This window comes from Mastigoproctus giganteus, chromosome 13 (assembly GCF_048544385.1).
Source record: "Mastigoproctus giganteus isolate SK-2022 chromosome 13, ASM4854438v1, whole genome shotgun sequence".
NCBI lineage: Eukaryota > Metazoa > Arthropoda > Arachnida > Uropygi > Thelyphonidae > Mastigoproctus > Mastigoproctus giganteus.
Genome location: NC_143587.1, coordinates 168,921,833 through 168,943,883, shown reverse-complemented (window position 1 = coordinate 168,943,883; position 22,051 = coordinate 168,921,833). Strand labels below are relative to the sequence as shown.

Below are 22,051 nucleotides of genomic sequence, written 5' to 3'. Positions count from 1 at the left end.
TTATCTTTAATACAAAAAATATTACCATTTTCCCTGACAATAGAGTTCCCCAAAAAAAACTAGATACCCTTCAACCATAGTGGTATGCTCTGGTTGAAGGTAATTTTACTGTTCTTATCTGGGACCCGAATCGGGAGTGCATCACTTGCCAGGTCATGGGATACTTGAACCCCTGAGGAGTGCCCAGTTATATTTATTTCTAGGGCAAGCACTCGTTTCCTCAGTGATCCAAACTCTCGTAACGCAACAAGTTCTAATTTGAGATCGGTACACTCCTTAAATCGGGTGCAAAGAGAGAAAATGTCAGTTGAGCTAGGTTTGTCCAGTATATCGAATAGTCTATATAATATCAGATACCTCTTAAACAAAACACTACGATAGTAGTGTAAAAAGGTATCATTTTATCTGTATCTCATATTGAGCACCTCCTTCACAACGAGTTGTCATGTATTGCACTACCTGGAATAAGTAACGCTTCACTGAAAGAGAAGGCTATTTTTACTTATTATCAGTGGGCACCACCACAGAGACGACACTGTTTCAAGGCTTGTTTGTATATGTGTGGGATAATAACTCTACTATCCATCCCTATTAGACTTAGAAAAAAGTAGAGGTAAAGTAAAGTACTTTTGAGTGGAAGAAGAAAAGAAACGGTGTAGAAGAATGAAAGGGACGGTAACTCCTCCAACTCACACCACTCAAAAACTCCTCGAATAGGCAACGCTTTCCCAGTAGATAAAGAAGACTGTTGTTACCTATTCTCCGTGAATATCAGGCTCCCCTGGTGACCGTTTCAAGGCTTGTTTGTATATGTGTGATGATCGGATAATAACTCTACTATCCACTTATCCCTATTAGACTCAGAAAAGCAAAAAGTATAGGGTGGAAGAAGAAAACAAACGGTGTAGAAGAATGAAAGGGACAGTAACTCCTTCAACTCACACCACTCAAAAACTCATAAACTGCTCGAATAGGCAACGCTTCCCCAGTGGAGAAGGCTGTTATTACCTATTCTTGGAAACTCCGGACATCATCAGGCTCCCCCTGGTGCCGTTTCAGGGCTATTTGGCCCTTCTTCGGTGGGTGGGTAGGTACCCAACTGATGCCGTTCGAAATATGGTATGGGATAAAGATCTCAGTTATCCTCATACTATCCCTATTAGACTTAGAAAAGCAATAAAGATGTAGGAAGGTGATAGTAGGAGAGGTAGAGGAAGGAAATGCCGTAGAAGGAAGAAAGGGACAGTTACTCCTTCAACTCACACTCAAAAGCTCATATATTCATCGAATAGGCAACACTTCCCCAGTAGAGAAGATTGTTATTACCTATTCTCGGAAACTCAGTGGCCATCAGGTCCCCCAGATGGCACCGTTTCAGGGCTATTTGGCCCTTCTTCGGTGAGTGGGTAGGTACCGAAGTGATGCCGTTTGAAATATGGTATGGGATAAAGATCTCAGTTATCCTCATACTATCCCTATTAGACGTAGGAAAGCAATAGGTGGTAGATGACTTTCATCAACCGGTGAAATACCACCACTTTGCTTATTGGAGGCTTGAAGTGGTGAAACCCATGTTTAGTCTCTAGAGCAAAGTTTCCGGCATCCCCCTCCCCCCATACTTCTCCTAAAACCCATGCACGGTACTAAGTACTATAGGTTTTGATACCTTTCGTGTTTGGGGTTTTCATAAAAAAAAATAAATAAAGATGTAGGAAGGTGATAGTAGGAGGAGTAGAGGAAGGAAATGCCGTAGAAGGAAGAAAGGCGCAGTTACTCCTTCAACTCACACTCAAAAGCTCATATATTCCTCGAATAGGCAACATTCCCCCAATAGAGAAGATTGTTGTTACCTATTCAAGGAAACTCAGTGGCCATTAGGCTCCCCGAGACGGCACCGTTTGAAATATGGTATGGGATAAAGATCTCAGTTATCCTCATACTATCCCTATTAGACTTAGGAAAGCAATAAAGATGTAGGAAGGTGATAGTAGGAGGAGTAGAGGAAGGAAATGCCGTAGAAGGAAGAAAGGGACAGTTACTCCTTCAACTCACACTCAAAAGCTCATATATTCCTCGAATAGGCAACGCTTCCCCAATAGAGAAGATTGTTGTTACCTATTCTCGGAAACTCAGTGGCCATCAGGACCCCAGCTGGCACCGTTTTTGAAAATAATATTGGATTAAGATACAGCAGGTCCCCGTTATAACGCTGTTTGCTTTACGCTGATTCGCTATAACGCTGTTCTTATATTATAAATAGCTGTTCCTCAGATTGGGTTGATGTAAGAAGTGGGGTTCCCCAAGGATCAGTATTAGGACCACTGTTGTTTTTAATTTTCATAAACGACATCGATGAAGGGATAGAGGGCGTCATGTCGAAATTTGCAGATGATGTTAAAATTGGTAGAGTAGTTAATGATCACTGTCAAGCTGAGCTTCTTCAGAGGGACCTAGATAGACTTCAGGAATGGTCAGAAAAATGGCAGCTATGCTTTAATCCAACAAAGTGTAAGGTATTACACCTGGGAAACAGTAATCCCAAAATAACTTATTCACTTGGTGGAGTTCAACTAAACCCAGTACTGGAGGAAAGGGACTTGGGTGTTACGATACGGTGAGACATGAAATTCTCTGAGCATTGTAAACAGGTTGTAAGGAAGGCCCATGGCGTCCTATCGAACTTTTGCAAGTAGAGATAGGGACGTGATAATTCCATTATATAAGGCTTTTGTTAGACCACACTTAGAATACTGTGTTCAAGTATGGAGACCGCACCTAAACAAAGACATCGAGCTTCTTGAAAGGGACGGTTAACTCGCCTGGTGAGATCGGCAAAAGGGCGTTCTTATGAAGAAAGACTTCGGATATGTGGGTTGCAGAGTTTGGAAACTAGACACCTTAGAGGAGATTTGATTGAGGTGTTTAAGGCTCTGAGAGGCAACAGTAAAATGAATGAGGACGAAATTTTCAAGATTATAAATGATGCTAGAACTAGGGGACATAAATTCAAGTTACGGGGGAAAATTTTTAGATTGGACTGCAGGAAGTTTTATTTTAGCCAGCGAGTTATAAATCTGGAATAAGTTGCCTACATGGGTGGTAGAGGCTGACAGTTTGGGGAAATTCAAAGGTCCTCTGGATCTTCGGGTCAGGGAAGCGCATAGGATGATAGGTTTAATTTCCTTTTCTTTTATTAATTATTATTATTTATTTATCATTATTTTTTTTATCATTGTTTTATTCATTTTTTTTTTTTTTTTTCCTTTTTTGGCTGGTGCAGCATAAGCCATAGGCTTTCTTGCACCATGCGGCCATTACTAATACTAATACTAATTACGGAATACTTTTAAAGCGAAAATCACAGAAGCCATGAATGCATACATACTATTCACTCATAAGAAAATAATGCATGAGGAGGATCCCGAAATAGATGAATATAGAGCTGCTTGTCAAATACAGCAGAAAAAGAAACCATGGGACAGTTGTAAAGCGACGAATAGTGCTGAAGGCTACAACAGCTTTTTTTTTTTATTTTTTTTTTTTATTATTATTATTATGAGAACCCCAAACACGAGAGGTATTATAACCTATAGTACTTAGTACCGTGCTTGGGTTGGAGGTTGAGAAGACGAAAGAAGATATTTGTTGATATTGGACTTGAACTTCTGTAGATTGTAATTTTCAGGAAATACGTATGAAGGAAGGTTGTTCCAGAAAACTGCAGTTGAATGAATAAATGAGGAAGATGAAAAGTTGGTTCTGTGGGTTTGAAGTTGGATAGTAAATGGATGTTGGCTGGTGGCGGCACGTGTTCGGACTGTTTTGAAAGAGAGAGCGGGAATTATAGAAGCCAATTCAGAAAAACAGTGCCCATGGAAGTATCTGTAGAAGAGGCATGCAGCAGAAACAGTGCGTCTATGAGAAAGCGAGTGGAGAGACTCTGTTAGAGATGAATCATTAATTAACCTAACTGCCCTCTTCTGAATGGAATCACGAAGCCTGAGAGAGGTTTTGGGGGCACCACCCCAGATGTGGGAACAATATTCCATGGCAGGGCGGATTTGCGATTTATACAGAGTGAGCAGCTGTTTGGGAGAAAAGTAACGCCGAGAGCGAAAGAGAAAACCAAGTTTTTTAGATGCAGAGGAAGCAATATTTGTAATGTGCTTGTGCCAAGAGAGATTAGAAGTCAGGGTAATCCCCAAAAGAGATATATCATTTTGCCTAGAAATCGGAGTGTCACTAAAGATAAGCATAGGAGCAGAAGAATCCTTTTTGCGAGATATAAGACAAGACTGAGTTTTAGAAGGGTTGAAATCAACTAAGTTGTCTTTGCCCCACTGGAGAATTACCTGAAGATCGGCATTTAAGGAATTGGCAGCAGATTTTCGAGAACTTGAAGCTGATTGAGCTGGACAAGGTTTCTCAAAATGGAAAGTTGAATGCAATGTGCTATCATCGGCAAAACTATGGATAGGATTTCCAGTCAATGGAAGAAGGTCATTGATATACAAGAGGAAAAGAGTGGGGGAAAGAACTGAACCTTGGGGGACACCGGCATTAGTGGAGAAGTTAGAAGACAGAGAGCCATCTACCATCACCCTCAGTGAGCGATCAGAGAGAAAACTGGATAACCAATTACTAAAAACAGTTGGCAAACCATAAGATGGAAGCTTGTTTAGAAGGCCTTTATGCCAAACACGATCAAAAGCCTTTGAGATGTCAAGAGCAACTACTTGTGTTTCACCGAACCTTTCCATTGAATTAGTCCATAAATGGGTAACATAAGCCAGAATATCACCAGTGGATCGACACTGACGGAATCCATACTGGCGGTCGTTGATCAGACGGAAGGTTTCTAGGTAGTTTAAGAGTTGGCGGTTAATTGATTTCTCCATTACTTTAGAAAGAGTAGAAGTAATTGCAATAGGACGATAATTGGATGGGAGGAATTTGTCACCCTTTTTAGGAACTGGCTGGATATGAGCAAATTTCCAAGCAGAAGGAAAAACACCTTTGGAATAAGAAAGTGAAAAAAGGCGGCAAAGAATAGGAGTAAGTTCAGGAGCACAGGTTTTGAGAACAAGTGGAGAAATACCATCAGGACCTGGAGCTTTCTTAACATCAAGATTCATCAAAATCCTTCTGATATCCTTTTGACGGAAGACCGCAGGAGGCATTGAATGGAGCGTGTTAGGAATGGTGGGAGGTGTTTTACCAAGATCATTAATACATGAGCTCGAAGAAAAATGGGATGCTAGCAGGTCAGCTTTATCCTTGGCTGGAGTGACAACAGAACCATCTGGTTTGGACAGAGGTGGGATCAGAGATGGGCAAAAGTTGCGGCCAATAGCTTTGGCAAGAGACCAGAATGCTCGGCTACCATTAGGGCAAGAAGCAAGTTTTCTACTCTTAGCCTGTTCAAACTCTAGTTTGGACTGATTAATAACTGCTTTACAATTGTTGCGAGCTTTGGTGTAGGCAGAAAATGAAACTGAAGAATTAGAAACAAGCCAATTACGATATGCAACGTTCTTCTCTTGGACAGCCTTAGCACATTTATTGGAAAACCAAGGTTTAGATAAAGGGCGAGATTTTAAAGTGGAGTGTGGGATAAAGGATTCCATTCCTGCAAGAACAATTTCACTGACACGATCTGAGCAAACGTTGACATCAGAAGTTTTGAAACAGTAATCAGACCAAGGAAAAGAAGAAAAGAAGTCTCGCAGGTCATCCCATTTTGCATTCTTGTAATGCCAAACAATACGAGGTTGGGAATAGGCATGAGATAAAGGTTCCATTGGAGAAGAGACAATCACCAAGTTGTGATCTGAAGTGCCTAAAGGACCTCTCACTTCAACCTTGTACTTAGAAGGGTTGTTTGTGAGAAAAAGATCAAGCGTATTGGCTGTATGATTAGGATTGTCCGGTATTCTTGTATGTAAATGAACAATCTGTGCTAGGTCATTAGTAATTGCAAAAGCCTCAGCATCTCGACCAGCTGGGTCGGTGTGACTAGAAAACGGAAGCCAGCTGGAGTTGTGAACGTTAAAATCACCAAGGAAAATTACCTCACTGTTAGGAAAGTTGGACTGGAGAAAGTCAAGTTGCAAAGACAGGAAGTCAAAGAGCTCCAAGTGATTAGTGGAGTTGGGAGGACGGTAGAGACAACAGTTGAATTTTACACAATGAGGTAGAGAGATTTTAAGCCAGAGAAGATCAAAGAGAGGAGATTCCAAATTGCCAAGTCTCTGACAGGGGATATCAGAACGGACATATGCACAAGTACCACCTTTGAGGCGAAAGGAATCATACAGCAAATAATTTGGACATCTGAGATGAGCAGTAGTTGAATCAACTGATAACTGAGATTCAGTCAGAAAAAGTACATGGGGTTTGGAAGACTGCAAGCGGAAATGGATATCGTTGAGATTAGAATTGAGACCACGTATATTTGTGAAATGAATTAGGAAGTCCTTGGGAGGTTTAGATCTTTTCGCAGATAAGCTTGCTCTATTATTTTGACAATTCATGGTGTATTCAATAGTGAGAAAAAGTGGGTGGGACATGCTGTATGAAGTAATGAAATTTTTGGATATGGCGTACATGTGGTAAGAATATACCCAGATCCTTGACATAACGTGGCCTCGACAATGCTCCCCGCATACACACTACTCGGACTACCTCCAGTCACTATCTGGTAGAGTAGAGGTAGCAAGATTAGACACTAGCTGATCCGGAAGCTTCCTAGAGAGTTACCAATAGGTTCAGTCCGGTGTACTAACTAGCGGCCGGCCTGCGAACACCGTTTTAGAGCTGTACCCTCGAAATGTAAGGAATATTGGATCTCGCCACGACATTCATCATAACCTCAAAAATTAGCATTAGCATTAGCAGAGGCATATGATGCAAAAAAGCAAGCTTATTCAGCATCAGCCAAAAAAAAAAACAAAAAAAAAAAAAACCCACTCCCATTTCACCCCTCCGTTCGTTCGAAATACCTGTCCAGTTGAGCTTTAAATTTGTTTAGGCTATCAACTTCAACAACCAGTGATGGAAGTCGGTTCCACCAACCAACCACCCGCTGGCCAAAGGCAAATTTCCGCACATCTATCCGACATCCGTCCTTCCTCAATTTGAATTTATGCCCTCTGAGGTGATTATTCTGAGAAAGATGAAGAATCCCATTGGCATTGAGCATGCTCCAACCATTCAAAGCCTTATACACCTCTATCAGATCACCTCGCCGGTGCCTAGTCTCCAGACTCTGTAATTTGCAAAACTTAAGCCTTTCTTCGTAAGAGCAACCCTTTGTTCCATTTACTAATCTTGTTGCCCTTCTCTGTACCCGTTCCAGCAGCTCTACATCCTTCTTGAAATGAGGCCTCCAGACCTGTATACAGTACTCAAGATGTGGCCTTACCATTGCCTTATACAAGGGAATAATCACCTCCTTATCCCTGCTAGAAAAATTCCTGTATATCATTGACAAGACACCATGAGCTACTCTTGCAGCTCGTCTGCACTGCTCAGAGAACTTCATATCTGCCTGCACAATTACCCCCAGGTCCTTTTCATTCTCCACCACTGTCAGTGTAGTACCGCAGAGTTGATACGTTGCTCTGGGGTTACTGTTTCCCATATGCAGCACTTTACATTTGTCGATGTTAAACCTCATTTGCCACCTCTCAGCCCATCTGTTCAACCTGTCCAGATCCTGTTGCAGCAGCATAGCGTCAGTATTGTCCTTAACGACCCTGCCAACCTTTGTATCATCTGCAAACTTGGACATTAAACTTGATATCCCATCATCAATATCATTCATAAACACCGAAAACAACAACGGACCCAACACTGAACCTTGAGGAACTCCACTAATAACATTAGTCCACGTTGAGCAGTGTCCATTGATTACCACTCTCTGTCTTCTGCCACTCAACCATCCCCTTATCCATAGCAGCAATTTGCCTCCAATGCCACACTGCTCCAATTTGTGCAGCAGTCTTCCATGTGCAACAGTATCAAAAGCCTTTCTAAGATCCAAATATATAATATCAAAGTTATTCCCTGCATCCAGTTCTTTTGTGACTACATCATAGTATCCAATCAAATTGGTTACTATTAGCATTAGCATTAGCCAATCAAATTGGCTAATGCTAAATCATCAATCATACTGCATGATGGAAGAGATAGGGAAGGGTTGGCCGGAACTTAGCTCTAGAGACTAAACATGGGTTCCACCACTTCAAGCCTCCAATAAGCAAAGTGGTGGTATTTCACCGGTTGATGAGAGTCATCTACCACCTAGTACTGCCTGGTAACATAGAGGGGCGGCGTTCCTCCATGTGGTGTGGGCGCCACACCTCGACCCCTGCTTACGTTGGTTCACACCTGGGTGCATGAAGGTTATACCCAGGATTACTAACAGTCCCACCATCGTGAAGGTGCAAGCAGAGGATTTGGCTGTCATAGACCGTCCGGACTTCGCCGAAATTGGGTCCACTTTGACTTGAGTGTCACCCGAATATCAGTTCCATCAGCGTTTTAGACTCCCAGGTAGCAAGAAAGCTTGTCTGGCATATCTGAGAGAATGTCTGTGACAACCTCAAGGACCAAGCTACAAGTTGATTTGTAACAGTAGCGCAGAGAAAAGTACTGGTCAAGAGAGCAAGCAATGAGAACATGGATGTTTTCATGTATGTGAATACAAGGAAGAAAAAAGCGAATCAAATTGGACCCTTATGAACTGGCTGTGGGAAAGTCTTTGACGAGCCAGCTGATGTTGCAAGTTAATTGAACGGGTAGTTTTCATCTCTCTTGACTGAAGAAATGCCCCTCATGTTGAGAAGAGGCAGAGTCATATGAAATTAGTGATTCAGAAATTAGAGATGACTGTTTATTTGACAAAAATTTTCAAGCATACAGGCAAGTAAGCGCCTCCGTAGCCAGGTGGGAAGGAGCAGCAGTGCGTAGCACACGCTTCTTGATTAGACCCGGGTTCGAGCCCGTCACCACCAAATACGGAGGATGTGGAAAGGTCAGGGAATGACCGCCGCATATCCCGGAGCAATATGGCCTTAGTTGCTAATGCTCCTAAAAACCAAATAACAAACAAACAAACAAGCAAGTAAGGCTCCTGGAGTTGATGGCATATACCCATAATTTCGAGGGAAGCCGCTAGAGAGTGCATTGAACCATTAAAGTTAATTATGAGGGCATCTTTGGACTCGGGAGATATTTCTTTGGATTGAGGAAGTGGCAACGTATCACCAATACGTAAAGGCGGTTCTAAGAGCGAAGTTGTTAACTACAGACCGGTTAGTCTTACTTCAGTGGTAGGGAAAATCTTAGAAGCAGTTATTAAGAGTGCAATCAGGAAAATTTAGATAGATATGGCATTCTGAATAACACATCATGGTTTTGTTAAGGGAAAATCATGTGTAACTAACTTAAGCTATTTTGATACAGTTAATTATCAACTGGATGTAGGGAACAATTTCGACATTTGGATTTTAACAAGGCATTTGACTCAGTCCCTCATGAGAGTTTATTGTGTAAGCTGGAACAGGTTGGGATTGCTGGAAAACTTCTAAGATGGGTAGCTTAGTGGCTGCAGGGCATAATAGAAGGCCGAGGATTGTGGTTAATTCTTCAGATTTGTGTAAAGTCAGTAGAGGGGTTCCCCAGGAATCGGTTCTTGGACCACCCTTTTTTCTGATTTTCATAAACGACTTCGACGATGGGATAAAAGGCTTTGCCTTGATTTAAAAATTTTCAGACGTAAAGATTGGTAAAGTAGTTAATGATCAGTACCAAGCAGCACTCCTTCAGGATGTTTTAAATAGGCTTCAGAAATGGTCAGAAGAGCTATGTTTAAATGCCGCAAATTGTATTTGGGAAATAGCAAACCAAAAATAAATTATACACTTGGTGGGGTTGAATTGAAAAGAGTACACGAAGAAAAGGATCTGAGAATTATAATACCGACAGGTATGAAGTTTTCTGAGCAGTGCAAATAAGCAGCCAGGTAAGCCCATGGTGTTCTATGGACGATTTATCGAACATTATCATGTAGAGATATGGAGGTCATATTCCCACTGTATAAGGTAATTGTAAGACCACATTTGGAATATTGTGTTCATGTATGGAGACCTCATCTGAAAACAGACATTGAACTTCTTGAGAGAGTCCAAAGACGGCCATCTCGCACGGTGAGATCGGAAAATGGGCGACCATATGAAGAAAGACTCCGAATATGTGGACTACAGAAACTTGCAACCAGGCATCTCAGAAGTGACCTGATTGAGGTTTATAAGGCTTTGAGACGGGTTAGTAAAATGAACAAAGACGGAATTTTCACTATCATAAAGAATTACAGAACTAAGGGATTCAGTTTACAGGGGAAGAGGTTTAGACTAGATTGTAGGAAAGTTTTTTTTAGCCAGCGACTTGTTGATCGGTGGAACAGGTTGCCTTCACATTAGTTGAGGCTGAAAGTTTGAATAAATTCAAAGGTCAACTGGATAGTTACCTGTGTGAGGAGGAAAGCAAATAATTTGTGTTTTCTTATTTGTTATTATTTATTATTATTTATTATTTATATATATTTTTGAGATGTGCAGTAAAAGCCTTTTACTTCCCTGTGCTCTATGGCTATTATTATTTCTATACAGATTACTTTTGCAAATTATTAATTATAATTTACAAAAGTAATTTATGTACATAAAAATGAACTGCAACAAGCATCATAAATTTCAATGCATTATCATGCTAAAACACAATAAAAAGTGAATTAAAAGGCAATTACTGTAGTTAAAAATATTTAAACAGAAGGAAATTCTAACAGTGTAACGGGATAAAAAATGAATAAAACAGAAAGGAATAATAATTACTTTAAATATATGCATACATTTTTATAAATATCTATTAATTTAAATAGATTTAATATAAATATATAAATAAGCCTGCTAAAAATGATATACGAAGTGAACAATGCTATTAAATACGGCACACCTTTTTCTCAAATGAGGAAGTGATTGAATTAAATCAATTAAATAAATTAAATCGATCAATTAAATAAATTAAATAAATTAACCGATCAATTAAATAAATTAAACAATCACTATAGCATGTCATAAAGTAAATATCAAATGGAAGAGAAAGGTGTAGAAAGGTCTTTTAAATGCGTTCGCATATATGCAAAGCACCTATTGTCTTCACCAGGTCCGTTCGTCCGTCCGCATGTAACAGAGGGATTCCAAGTGGTCAGATTTTCATGAAAATTTATATTTGGACTTGTTAAAAGTATTTGTGTAGCCAAACAAAATTTCGCTAAAATGGACAAACAGAAAGCCGGAAATTAGTTCTTTTTCCCATACAGTTTGTATGGAAACAAGAAATTCATAGATTAAATGTAGGTTTGATGCAGTCTTGCTAGCATTCGACAGTCCGTGCACATTTCGCGTGTTTTGTTATTAACTTGTGAACATAGTGTCGTTTGTGAACAGACAAACACTGTGTATACAGAGAGAAAAGAAACTGAGAAGTATATGGAAGAAGAAATACAGAGAGAAAAGAAACTGAGAAGTATATGGAAGAAGAAATACAGAGAGAAAAGAAACTGAGAAGTATATGGAAGAAGAAATACAGAGAGAAAAGAAACTAAGAAGTATATGGAACTCTTTATTGATGAGAGTAGATTCAATCTCAGCAGCGATTCTGGACTTCAGCTTATCTTGCGAGAGGTTGGTAAACGGTATCACCATCACGCAAACATCACTGAAAGGGGTCGATATGGCGGTCGAGGTGTTCTCGTCTGAGGAGGCGTTATCTTAGTCAAAAAATCTGTTGAAATCATACCACATAAAATCATTGATCTCTTTAATCACTGCCTCTCAGAGGGCACCTTCCCCTCTGATTGGAAAACTGCCAATGTCCGACTCATACCAAAAATTCCGACCAAACCTCAAGCCCCCCAGGGTTCTACCTGCCCATTGCCCTGCTGTCAATGCTGAGTAAACTACTCGAGCGACTTCTTCACCGCAAAATAGAAACACTATCAGGAAGCTGGACTCTCATCACCGAACCAATATGGATTCCGGAAAGGGTGCTCCACTGTGGATGCACTCGAAAATATCACTGAAGTGTCCAAAAACTGTGACCCCAAATACTTCCTAGTTATATCCATCGACTTCGCTGGAGCCTTTGACTCCCTATGGTGGCCCAGCGTCCCGGGAAGGCTCCGGAGAGCTCATATAACTGGTAACCTTTATTAATGCATCGAATCCTACTTTAAGGACAGAGAAATCACTCTTAGTTCCCCATTCTGCCGTCTTTCCAAGCCGGTCTAAAGGGGGTTTTCCCCAGGGCATCTCCTCTGGAACCTGGTCCTCGATGATTTTCTTAACCTTGACCTTCAGGGTGTCAGAACCCAGCATTATGCAGATGACCTGGTCCTGATGCTTGCATCTGAGAGCAGGGCCCAAATGGAAACCACGGCAAACTATTTTCACACTACAAGAATGGGCCAGCCTAAATTTCCTCAACATCTCGCCAGAGAAGACAAGCTCAGTTCTCCTAAAAGGCTCTCTAGACCTAAGAAGGCTCCCACAAATCATCGTCGGAGGGACGACCATAAAGCTCAAAACTGAACTCAAATATCTTGGTTTGGTTCTGGACAAGAATCTCTCCTACACACCGTACCTCTGCTATCTACGAACCAAGATAAGAAAATTTTCTGCACTCATTGCCAGGGTTACCCGGAGGGACTGGGCCCTGAAAAGGAAAACGTTCTCCGTCTTTTACAAGGTCATCTTCGTCTCGGTACTGACCTACGCAGCGGGTGTATGGTATAAAAAGGCAACTACAGTAGTGAGTAGACACAAGCTGGAATCAATTCACCGCTCAATTCTATTAACGATCACTAGAGCATGTTGTACAGTCAGCACCCACGCGCTCCAGGTTCTTGCAGGTACGCTTTCCCTGGACGTGGAAATTGTCCGCTGTGGGCTGCTTTTTTCAACTGTCAAAAGGGAGAACAACCACCTGCATTGGCTTCACTACAGACCCAACAAGTAACAAGAACCTGCAAAAGGTACGACTCATGACATTCTTGAAACAATCCTGGCAGGACAGATGTTCGACAAATGGCACAGTTACCAAAAAATTCATCCCCAGTTTCTGCGTGAAAAAACCTTGCTATCTACGCTTCAGACCGACTAACTGAGCCAGGGAGTGAAAAGAAAAAAGCATTAAAGTTCCTCGCCTCATCGACGGGATTAGAACCCGGGCCTTTTCCACCCGGTGTCGGGAGGACGGTGACGATAGCACTGTGCTACCGTCACAATTAGCTACGCGCGCAGACACCTTGTACTCTCGAAAGGTATTTGGACTCACCCTACGAGCAGACTCATTTCCAGTTCTCCAGTGTCCGACCAGCGGGTTGTTGACACCACAGCAATCTCCGTCGACATTGATCAGCGATGAGGAGATGGTATCTCTTGGGTCGACTGCTGTGGAACCTCATGCGTCTGAGTGTGCGGCGCATTGTCATTTGGGATATTGTTATTGCATTCCCCATATTGCATTACGACCTGAACTTTTGCACAGTAACATGCCGTTGGGCCCGTACAACGCGCTGTACCTTTGCTGACCACCATCATCCACCTTGCGTAATCCTTTACAGTTCTGTCTGCGGGAGGTGGTTTGACTCCTTCGACACCATTATCTTTACACCTTAACCACAGTGGGCCGTGAGCAACCAATAAGTTGTTCCTTTTCTGTTATGACAGCACCCGACGCAAGCCTTCAACAATCATGCCCTTTTGAAACTCCGTAATGTCTTTACTACGTCTCATAACTGTTACTTTAACACTTTCAATTGCACGACCACATGCAAATTGACTGCTCTAGCATAGGAAGTTGTTCGGCTTTTTATATTCCGAGCTATGCGGCTCAGTCCATTGCGGATGGGGTTGTCTGAATTCAATGACTGTTGAGTATATACATAATAAATCACAGAACAAATTTATCATTTATTCTGTCGTCGGAAGGTCATGCGTTTAAACACGTGACCTTCCGTTCATACCACGTTTTGAAACAACTTAATCTGAAGAATTTTTTTTTTTATATATATGCGTAGTAGTAGTAGTAGAATTTTTAAGGAGCATCAACGACTACGGCCATATTGCTTCGTGTATATTGTCTGTTAATTGCGTATGTTCTGTGGTTGATTTTCTGTTTGCTGAACGAAAACCCCTGAGGTTTTACGAGAAAAACCGTGCTGCCCGAGACCGACTAACTCAGCCATTTTGTGAAAAAGGCCCATAAAAATTCCTCATCATCGACAGAATTCGAACACCGGTCTTTTCCACCTGGTGTGGGGAGAACGGCGATTCTACCGACTGTGCTACTCACCAGGGCATATATATGCATATACTCAGAGTGCACGTTTAGACAATTAGTTGACATTTTGTTTCACACATCGGCCACACACACATTTAATCCTTGTCACTTAACAGAGCACTCTGAATATGGTAGGACACACTTTTTTTTCTAGGTTAAGAGTGAACATGTTCTCACCCTGAATGCATTCATTCACATATTATTATATATTATTCACAAGAAGGATATAACTTATACTACATTCATTCATTTAAGTGAGTTGCACATGCACATTCTTTCAAACATTTAGCAGTGGCGGACGTGATACAGAGCTTATTTCCATGCTGGACGAAACAGTTGTTAGGCCTCTAGGAAAGAAATTATACAGCTACTTGTATTTATATGTTTACAATGGAGACTTACCTGCTTCGCCAAGCATTTTACACTGGAAAAGTGTACAGCACTCATTAGAACTGCATTGGCTATTCAGAAAGCAAAAGTCAGCAGCAGCAACCTGTAAGATTAAAATCAGAAAGAATATTAGCATTAGCATACGATGCAAGAAAGCAAGCTATGCAGCATCAGCCGAAAAAAAAAACAACAAAAAACTCCCATTTCATTTCACCCCTCCATTCATTCCAAATGCCTGCCAAGCTCAACCTTAAATTTATTTAGGCTATCAGCTTCCACAACAAAAGATGTGTCTGTTCCACCAATCAACTACCTGCTTGCTAAAGGCAAATTTCAGCACATCTATTCTACAACTATCTTTCCTCAATTTGAAACCATGCCACCACAGGTTCTTAGTCTGAACAAGAAGAAAAAAATTCCATCAGCATTCAGCTTGCTCAACCCATTTAAGGCCTTATACACCTCAATAAGATCACTTCGCTGGTGCCTACTCTCTCCAGGAGCTGCAATTTGCAGAACTTAAGCCTTTCTTGGTAAGAGCATCCCTTTGTTCCCATCATCAATCTTTGTACTCGTTCTAGCAACTCAACATCCTTCCTAAAATGAGGCCCGGACAGCTGTACGCAGTACTCCAGGTGTGGCCTGACCATTGCCTTGTATAACGGGATAATCATGTCACTGTCCCTGCTAGCAAAATTCCTATATATCATTGACAAGACTCCATGACCTGCCCTGGCAGCCCGTCTGCACTGCTCAGCAAACTTCATATTTGACTGCACAATTACCCCCAGGTCTTTTTCACTTTCCACTTCCCTGAGTACCACACAGTAGGTACGTTTCTCTTCGGTTATTGCTACCCATATGCAGTGCTTTGCATTTGTCAATGTTAAACTTCAGTTGTCACTTCTCAGCCCATTTGCCCAACTTATTTAGATCACTTATTTATATGTAAACGAAAAATATAATTATCATTATACAGAAGATGTATGTGTGTACAGTACTCATTTTCAAGAAGAAGAACTCTTTACAAAAGGCACACGCCGTACACAATACCCTTCACGACTACAAGCCAGGGGTTTACAGTAAAGGCAAATACAATCTAATAAATAAGGATGAGATAAGAGAAAAAATATATATATATTATTGTTAATTATACAAGTGTTTTAAACATTGGAAAAAAATTACATATGAAAATATTTACACAACAGCATGTTATCAAATTAAATTATTCTCCAGTGAGCAGTCCTTTTACAGTGCTGGAGTCATCTGAGCAGGCGCAGAAAGTTGGAACACTGTGGTAATGGATCCATGGCAGTGATGGACAGGTCCTTGGAAGCAGGTTCTAATGTCCTGTGACGTGGTCCTGAGAAGGAAGTCGATGGAGTAGTCGATTCAGTAGATATATTGGTTCAATACTAAGTAAGAATATGACTAGTCCTGTGGTGTATGCAGGTACGTGTTAAGGGTCTCCCCATTAGCCATATGGATACGTTTTAATTAGTAATAGTATCAGTGTTCTTATGAAAAAGATATTTATAATTTTTTTACTCTACCAGCGCCTGACCAAGGTATTTCGGCGCCCATTTATTAAGGATATATAAGGTAAAAATTAGTATATTTGTGTATATGGTAGGGGAGTTGGGCTGTAAGGTGTAGTAACTATGGAAAAATAGGGAGAACCTGTAAGTAAAAAATCAATTTACCTGAAATAAAAATAAAATGCAATTAATAAGGGCATAATAATTGTAAGAACCAAAAGCTGTGGGTCCTAAGACTTTAACCACTTATTCAAAAGGGTCGGCAGCGAAAATCGTAGGAGCCGCAACAATAGTCCAAGGCTCTGTTTCTGTTATTATGTACACGCTTAAAGAGATGGGGCACCCATGTCTTAGATATTTTTGAGTTTAATATCTAAGAGATATTATCTAAGAGATGGGGCACTCATCTCTTAGATATTTTTGAGTTTAAATTTCATACTTCTCTTTTCACAGGATTTTATTTTTCATTATTATTTTTATTTTATAGTTTATTTATTATTTTATTCTTCCTACTAGCTTCCTACGGGTCGACTATGATGTATACGTATACCGTTTGCGTGTACATTTACGTGGACTATTGTTGTGGCTCCTAAGATTTTCGCTGCCGACCCTTTTGAAGAAGTAGTTAAAGTCCTAGGACCCATAGCTTTTGGTTCTTACAATTATTATACCCTTATTAATTGTATTTTATTTTTATTTCAGGTAAATTGTTTTACTTACAGGTCCTCCTATTCTTCCATGGTTACTACACCTTATAGCCCAAGTTCCCTACCATGTACACAAATATACTGATTTTTACCTTTTTGTCTTATTCATTATGATTGCCGGTTCCGTAGTTCCTGGATCCATAACCCGTCTTATTTATTTATTATATTTTTTTTGTTAGTTGTTGGCGCATCGGCTTTTGTGGCCATAATGCACATCCCAAAGTTTTTGCATTTTACTCTGATCCAAGCCCGAGGCGGGATTCGAACCCGCGACCTTTGCATAACCCGTCTTATATACATTTTATAAATTTTGCATAAACTTTTATAGCTCATTTCTGTTTTATAAGACTTTTGTAATTTCATTGCATTTGTATATATATATATATATTTTTTTTTTTTTTTTGCTTCACTCTTCTGTTTTTGGAGCCCCTTAAAGAATGATTCCTCGGTCAAGGGCCCTGCTAGCCGCTGGCTTAATCCGGCACTGCACTCTACTGTACTGCTACTAAGTGTTTGGATAGCGTGGGCGGTGTGATATGCCAGGGTGGATTTGCGCACACTGTATGTTAATAGCGATCAGCGAGGCCGATAAACAGGCGGCAGCGCTGTTCTGATTATCCCTTGCGTTAAGTTTATGTAGTGTCATACTCGTGCAGTAGCAATATAATTATAGTGATTAGTGATGTGTTCTTATAGTACCTATTGGCTCTTATTGCATAAGAGATTTAATAGAAGTTAAAGGCAGTAAAAGCATATATACTTTACCCATGGAACATACTGGCTGAGCTTAACATAAATGAGGCTGCCTACTGGCTTTCGAGATGGATGGAATTCATTACAAGGTCTGCAATGTCCAAAACTTGCATCCTAAGTCCCCCACTCAAAGCCATGGTGGAATGACTTCCTGACCAAGGCCTTTAGGGAAAAACAGGCAGCCCATGCCTCTTACAAGAAGTCGCCTTTACAAGAGTCATACACCAAATTTTCCAAAGCAAGGATGGATTTCCAGAAGAGGAAACAATTTTCTATTGACAATTTCATGAATGGCCGGCTATCCAGGGGAAAACGTGTGTGGTCCACTAGTCATACTTGCACCCCTCTATCTTTTGATGTCCAGGAATGGTGTGAGCATGTGCTCCGTATTAAGCGAGATCACCGTGAGTCCGAAGCATATCCTTGGAACGAAGCGTTTAACATTTCTTCACCTACTAGTAATACAGAAATTTCCGAAGAACAACTAATAAAAATAATAAATTCTCTACCTGACAAGTCCACCATAGGAATTGACGCAATACCTCTTTTTAGTCTAAAAATTGCTTCTTATTTCATCAGCAAAGAGCTCACTCAACTCTACAACAAAGTTCTCAAATTTGCACAGGTACCTTCAAGCTGGTTATCATACAGAGTCGTGGCAGTTCCGAAAAAGCCTCATGCGAAAAGACCGGCTGACTTCAGGCCAATATCAATTGCCTCTCCCTTCCTGAAATGCCTCGAGAAGTGCATCTATAATGATGTAGCACTCGCAATCTTTGTGCATAGGCCAGAACATACCCATTATGCCATGCCTAATAGATCTACCGTAACCTGCCTACAGTCATTATCACAGAAAATACTTCAGGCCTGGAATGACAACGAAGATCTTCACACCATTTTTCTGAACATGAAAGCTGCTTTCGACTCAGTCCAGATAACACCCCTTCTTGCCTTACTTGAAAGATTCTACGGGATATCCGGAAATATGCTCGAGATCCTTAATAATTTGCTATCTAGGAGAATGCTTCACTTCAAAGGTGATGGCATTACAGTCACTAAAAGCGTCGAAGTCGGGATCCCACAAGGTGGTCGTCTCTCAGCCTTGTTATTTGCAGCAATATTCGTTCCACTAATGGATCAAATTCCAGCCTTCCTATCGTATGCTGATGATATTGTTTGCTACTTGCCATGCACACGCCATGTTGGTGATGCACAAGAAAGGCAAACCGCCTCTGAATCTGTAAACAGCTACCTAAATACATTCTATAAGTATGCTAAATTTTTTGGCCTGTCAGTCAATCCAGAGAAGTCAAACTATCTCATCTTTACGCCAAGTCGAATGACTTCTACTGATACTACATCTTCTCTACTTCCGGAATTGGCAGGAAAGGTCCTGACTCCCACAGACAGCGTCAAATTCCTAGGAGTAATCCTTGATGCCAGCCTCACATATAAAAAACAAATCCAAGCACAGTATTCCAAAGCCCTAAGAGCGTTCTGGGGAATGAAAATTGATCTGTGCAAAACGCACAATAAGAAAATAATCAAGAAGTACCTTGCAACTTACTTCTGTAGTGTGCTCTCCTATGCCGTGGAGGTTTGGTCGGCGGCACCACCCACCAGCCTCAGGAAACTATGGGGCCTCGAATTCTGGGTGCTGAAGTGGGCCAACTTGTGGTCGCATCAGATCTACACAACATCTAAATCTACTCTCTGTTGCAACCTGCAATATACGCCCATAGTCCACAGAGCCCATGTGCTAAAAATAAAGTCATTCCTTCATCTGTGCTCAGCTAAGCAGGATCACATCAACATCTGGAACACGGTTGGTTGGCGTTTGCCAGGCAGACATCTCCGTAGTACTCCCTCCCTGTGCTCAAGGCTCCAGCGGTTACAGAATTTCAGGAGACACTTCCCTAATGTGACTCTGGACACTCTCAACTCGCTGAACATCGACCTGTGGACTATAGACAAGGCATATCGCGATGGCATCTTGGCCCATCTTGCTGTTTGTAAAGGACATTTGTGTAAGTGCCGATCTTAGCTAGCCGATGTCATTTCATGTTCTGCTCAACTTGTAGTCCGTTTTCTCTGTAATTTCTACTTCATTCATTTTACATTCTGATTATCATCTTTGCTTTGATCTATTAATTATTATATAGTTATTATTATCATTATTATAGATATATATATATATATATATATATATATATTTTTTTTTTTTTTTTTTTTTTTTTTTTATATATATAAAACAAAATCACTTGTATAAACAACAAATTGTAAGATTCCTCTGGATTTCTGTGTACGGAATCATTATTGTATAAAATTTATGTTAATAAAGAATCTTATTATTATTATTATATATATAAAAATGTGTACTATTTATATATATGCTTGTTTGCTTTCCTTCTGCCACACAGATACAAAAAAGAATTCGATTTTCACATTTCATAAGTAAAAATAATTCAGTTTGTGAATTTGTTCCCATGCAGTAATTAAGAGTTATCAATCGTGTATCTACACCGATATTATATAAATATTTGTGTTATATGCATTTATGTGCACTAAGATTACAATGGCCACAATATGTATTTGCATATGCCCATATGAAATTGCATATAATCCGAAGTCTAGTGTTTATTAAATGCTTCTACCACCTTTTTCTAGTTTGAGAAGGGAATTTTCGTAAGCTATCCAAGAGGCAATATGACACTTCCTACACCGCCATAATTCAAACAATATTTACAGAAAACGCCGTCAAATAATTTTGAGTACATCAACCAATTCCTCCGAGGAAAACATGAATATTGAAGCTTCACATTTCGCTTTCCACTTACTAGAAAGTAAGTGGAAAGTGTTAATAGAAAGTTAAAGGATTCGTCGGAATACCACAAATTTTCCACTAAATATATTATTTTATCATCGCTCATTTCTCCTCCTGCGTAATTCGAAGACGTATCATTTTCTAACGTCTCGGTGTGTAAATCAGTTTTGCTTTTTGTCATTGTCAAAAAAGATATTCTTGTCTCCCAGGAACAGGAAAATCTTTTTTGACAATGTTCTTATGTGTTGCATTTGCAGATTTAATTTTATCAACTTCTGGCCTGTCTGGATATTCTTTTTTAGAAAAAATAATCGGTTAAAGAAGTACTTTTTAATTTTGTTTTTTCGTCACCCATATTGAACTAAAATTAGAAAATATTATATATTATGTAACGCATGATTGATATTTTTGACGTTAAAAACGTTTTTACTGGCGTTATTCCAAAAATTTTGTAACGAAAAAAAAAAAAAAAAATGCGAAAAGCGTAACGAAAATTTATTCCACTTCACTTTAATTTATCTTCTACTGGACCAAATTTAATGAAATTTTGCACGGAGCTTCATCTTAGCTCTATACTAGAGGAGAAATTTTCAAGCCTCTGAAAATTGCAGTAGTTTTTTCCAGAATAGTGGAAAATATGAACGTGTGATCGAGGAAAGTTTCTCACGTAATAAACGGGATAATGTGGACGTATAGTATATCGTTGGAAATCTAAGAAATTTAGATTGTTATTGTTTGTTATTTGGTTTTTTTTAGGAGCATTAGCAACTAAGGCCATATTGCTCCGGGGATATGCAGTGGTCATTCCCTGACCTTTCCGCATCCTCCGTATTTGGTGGTGACGGGCTCGAACCCCGGTCTAATCAAGAAGCGTGTGCTATGCACTACTGCTCCTTCCCACCTGGCTAGGGAGACGCCTAAGAAATTTAGAAACAGAAATACTAAGTTATCTCTATTTATTATTTTTTTTTTTGTATCAAAGTTTTTTTATCGAAAGTTATTTGGTATCTTAAAAGATACAAAAACTTTCGGAAACTGGGAAATGCGTTAATTCGAAAACGCATCTGGTTTCAAGTCACATGGTGTTTTCAAATTGAATGTAATCTTTTTCTTTACAATTAAACTCTGAGGCTGGAAAAGAGTTCTGCACATTTACGAAAACATTCTTCAACTTGGACATGTCATCAAGTCTTTCGATAAATACGTAATGGAACAATTTATAGATGGTGTATATTTGAACTCTTCAATGTAGAAACTTATATATATCCTACTTTAGTCATCACAGACCAATACGTAATGGAACAACTATAGATGGTGTTATTTAGTCGTGAACTAAAATCTCTTCAATTTAAAAATTATATATCCTACTGTAGTCATCACAGAGCAATACTTTCAGTAACCGATATGTAATTATTATACAAAATGATCGGTTAAAA

The 22,051-nt window shown here is 40.0% G+C and overlaps 1 long non-coding RNA gene across 1 annotated transcript in view; it reads right to left on the bottom strand.

The window, feature by feature from the left end:
* Positions 1-22,051, bottom strand: part of LOC150076597 (uncharacterized) — a 134,234-nt gene that overhangs the window by 67,301 nt on the left and 44,882 nt on the right. Inside the window, exon 2 of the long non-coding RNA XR_016547825.1 lies at positions 14,806-14,896. This is a non-coding gene — a long non-coding RNA (uncharacterized LOC150076597). The remainder of the gene's footprint in view (positions 1-14,805; positions 14,897-22,051) is intronic.